Here is a 4213-nt window from a genome sequence, read left to right as displayed (position 1 = left end):
TTTCTCCAGACCCGGTTACTTAAAACTAAAAACTAAACCCTATAGCAATGCGTTCATATAGCACAAAAGTGCAAAGTCTTTTTTCCAGACCCGGATAATTAAACAATTCCAATATAAGTCTAAAGTCTTTCCTCCAGACTCGGCTATTAAAAAATGAATAAAAAACTTCAAATCTAAGACCAATTTTCCAAAGTTTCACCCAGTAAAAAAGATATGTCTTTACCCCACACCCAGTTTTTTAAATAATACTACGACCCCTACAAAACATTGTAATAATGCATGGGTAAAGCAAACATCCTTTCTCCAGAATAAAATAGTTTTTACAAATATTCTAAAACGAATACCCAATAATCTAATTACTGTGGAATAACATGAAGACCGATTGTCGAAGATCGACTTTCCTCCAGACACAATTACTTCAAGAATAAAAAAATCAATAAAACCCAACCCCCAAAAACGATTCTTAGAACCAACAATCCTCAAATTAAGACCATGCATGTAGAAAAGAACATGTTTAGAGCGTTGTCTTTATTCCAGACCCAGTTATCTAAAAATGATTTAAACAATCTTAAAAACAAAACACTTTGTCATATTCTTATTCTTGTGGAATAACACAAGTATTATGCTTAGAATTTCGTCTAGACCCGGTTATTTAAAAGATAAAACAAATATTGATAAAAAAATCACAGCTAATTATAAGGACAGTCTTCAAAATTAAACCCACTTAAAATGCTTGGGCTTAGAGTGTTGTCTTTACCCCTCACCCAGTTCTCTTTAAAATACAAATTAAGCGAAACATTAATCTTAAAACGTAGACCCCAGCATCTTCCAAACTATAAAACCCTTGTGATAACGCATACTTAATTTGACCAGACCAGTTTATTAAAAAAAACAGAACAAAAAAAATTAACCCTCTTCCAGCCTAACATCCTGTAATAAATGATGTAATTAAACATTCATTTTTTCTTCCAGGCAAAGAAATTTATAATAAAAAACAACATCAAACTTGTTGACTGACGTTTTATCCGACACTGGTAGCACTGCTTTTTAGCCAATCAACATCAAGAACAGTTGTCAGATCTGACAACTTGTCGGACATAAATGTTGATGAAATACTCCCCCAATCATCTTATTCATGTTGAACAGGCACAAGAATATGATTGAGTCTTAGTTATGAGGATTTCATTTATCTTATTTTTGAAATGACAAGGTCTGGAATAAAGAAAACTCTCTAAACTTTTATTTATTGAAGGTTCTCAGTTTGAAGGATAGTTGGGCCTTGATTCTGTTATTCTTTTTTAATGATTTTGGTTATTTTGAAATAATTGGGTCTGGAGGAAAGACTACACCTTATTTCTGTGTTATTCAATGTTAATAATTGCAGGGTCTTTGTTTTGTTGTTGTTGTTGTTGTGTTTTAAATGATTTTTATAACTGGGTCTGGGGGAAAGACTACGCTATATTTCCATGTTTTTCAACATAAAGAGGATCGTGGGTCTTTGTTTGCTTTTTTATTATTACTAATATATTATTATTATTATTCATTTGTTATTTGAAAGATCTGGGTCTGGAGGAAAGACTACGCTATATTTCCATTTTATTCAACATAAATAGGATCGTGGGTCTTTGTTTGCTTTTTTATTATTACTAATATATTATTATTTATTTGTTATTTGAAAGATCTGGGTCTGGAGGAAAGACTATCCTATATTTCCATGTTATTCAACATAAATAGGATCGTGGGTCTTTGTTTGCTTTTTATTATTACTAATTTGTTATTATTATTATTATTCATTTGTTATTTGAAAGATCTGGGTCTGGAGGAAAGACTACGCTATATTTCCATTTTATTCAACATAAATAGGATCGTGGGTCTTTGTTTGCTTTTTTATTATTACTAATATATTATTATTTATTTGTTATTTGAAAGATCTGGGTCTGGAGGAAAGACTATCCTATATTTCCATGTTATTCAACATAAATAGGATCGTGGGTCTTTGTTTGCTTTTTATTATTACTAATTTGTTATTATTATTATTATTCATTTGTTATTTGAAAGATCTGGGTCTGGAGGAAAGACAACGCTATATTTCCATGTTATTCAACATATATAGGATCGTGGGTCTTTGTTTGCTTTTTTATTATTACTAATTTATTATTATTATTATTATTCATTTGTTATTTGAAAGATCTGGGTCTGGATGAAAGACTACGCTATATTTCCATGTTATTTAACATTTACAAGAGAGTTGGGGTCTTTGTTACTTTTCCACCAGTTTTAATTAACTGGGTCTGGAGAAAAGACTAAGCTCGATTCTCATTTTATTTTATATACTAGAATATCATTATTGTATCTTAGTTTGGACTTATAATAATTTTGAAAATACCGGGTCTGGAAAAAAGACTTTGGACGTATATTATAATTTTTGAAACAACCGGGTCTGGAAAAAGACTTTGGACTTATATTTTAATTTTTTAATCAACCGGGTCTGAAAAAAAGACTTTGGACTTGCATTATAATTTTTTTATTAACCGGTTCTGGAAAAAAGACTTTGGACGTATATTATAATTTTTTTAACAACCGGGTCTGGAAAAAAGACTTTAGACGTATATTATAATTTTTGAAACAACCGGGTCTGGAAAAGACTTTGGACTTATATTGTAATTTTTTAATCAACCGGGTCTGAGAAAAAAGACTTTGGACTTGCATTATAATTTTTTAATTAACCGGGTCAGGAAAAAAGACTTTGGACTTATATTATAATATTTTGAAACAACCGGGTCTGGAAAAAAGACTTTGGATTTGCATTATAATTTTTGAATTAACCGGGTCTGGAAAAAAGACTTTGGACGTATATTATAATTTTGAAACAACCGGGTCTGGAAAAAGACTTTGGAATTGTACTATAATGTTTTATTAACCGGGTCTGGAAAAAAGACTTTGCACTTTTGTGCTATATGAACGCATTTCTATAGGATTTTAGTTTAGAACAGATTCGCCAAAAATCCCTTCAAATTTATTACATTTGTGGGTAAAGTCATTATTACATTTGTGGGCGATCAAAAATTATTACATTTGTGGGTAAAGTGCATTATTACATTTGTGGGTGAAATTATTACATTTGTGGGTAAAGTGTTATTACATTTGTGGGCGTTATTACATTTGTGGGTAAAGTGTTATTACATTTGTGGGCGTTATTACATTTGTGGGCGATTATTACATTTGTGGGTGTAACACCCCCCCCCCCACTAAGGGTATAGGGTGCGCCCCGTTTATTTTATATCCTTTTGCACATAACTTGTTTTAGTATTCTTTATTCCATTTTTTTAGGTAAATGTAGAAGATACAATAAATGGGAATTGAAATTTAAAAGTGGTTGTAAGCAGAAACAAACCCATGAAAACTAACAAGAGTCCTCCTACAAATGACTCATTTTCAGGTCAGCATTTGAAAATTTCAACTTGCACTTTGTGCTATCTTGCCCCCCCCCCCCGAAAAATTCCTTGTATGAAAAAAATGCCCCTTTTCCAAAATCGAAAATGCCCTTTATTTATTACAAATGAAAATTTCTTTTTTAAAGAAAAAATACATTTCTTTATTGTAAAACATTTATATTTTAGGTTTGAAAATCACAACATTTTGGATCGCGCTTCAAGCTCGCATCAATTATTGTTTAGAACGGTAGTAATCCTGTTCATGGTGACAAAATTTTTTAGAATGTCCAGTTTTCAGGTTGGTCACACATTTTTGGCTTGTGGTCTGCACTCGCATTATTTGATTGGTGAGTTTTGTATCCTAGATAAGAGCTCTTCCTTTTCTGGTCAGAATATTAAAAATTTCTGCTCGCGCTTCGCACTTGCGTTAACACATCTTTTTCATGATTACAAAAATAGCTCGGAATATTCAATTTCAATGTCTTATTACACGAAATGTCCAGAAGTTTGAGCTCGTGATTCGCACTGGCAATATCTTGCAAGGATGCCCTTTTAATAATTGACCAAAAATCTAGTTTTACAACTTCAGGGGAGTGTTTCATCAACTTTTTTGTCCGACAAGTTGTCAGATCTGACATCTTTCCTTGATGTTGATTGGCTAAGAAGCACTGTTACTATGGCAACTGTCGGATAAAATGGGACTTGTCGCCGGATAAAACGTCTGACAAGTCCTTTAATGAAACGCTCCCCAGAATTGATTTTTTTTTCAAAACCGCTTG

This window comes from Lytechinus pictus, chromosome 3 (assembly GCF_037042905.1).
Source record: "Lytechinus pictus isolate F3 Inbred chromosome 3, Lp3.0, whole genome shotgun sequence".
NCBI lineage: Eukaryota > Metazoa > Echinodermata > Echinoidea > Temnopleuroida > Toxopneustidae > Lytechinus > Lytechinus pictus.
Note: the sequence above shows the minus strand (reverse complement) of the source record.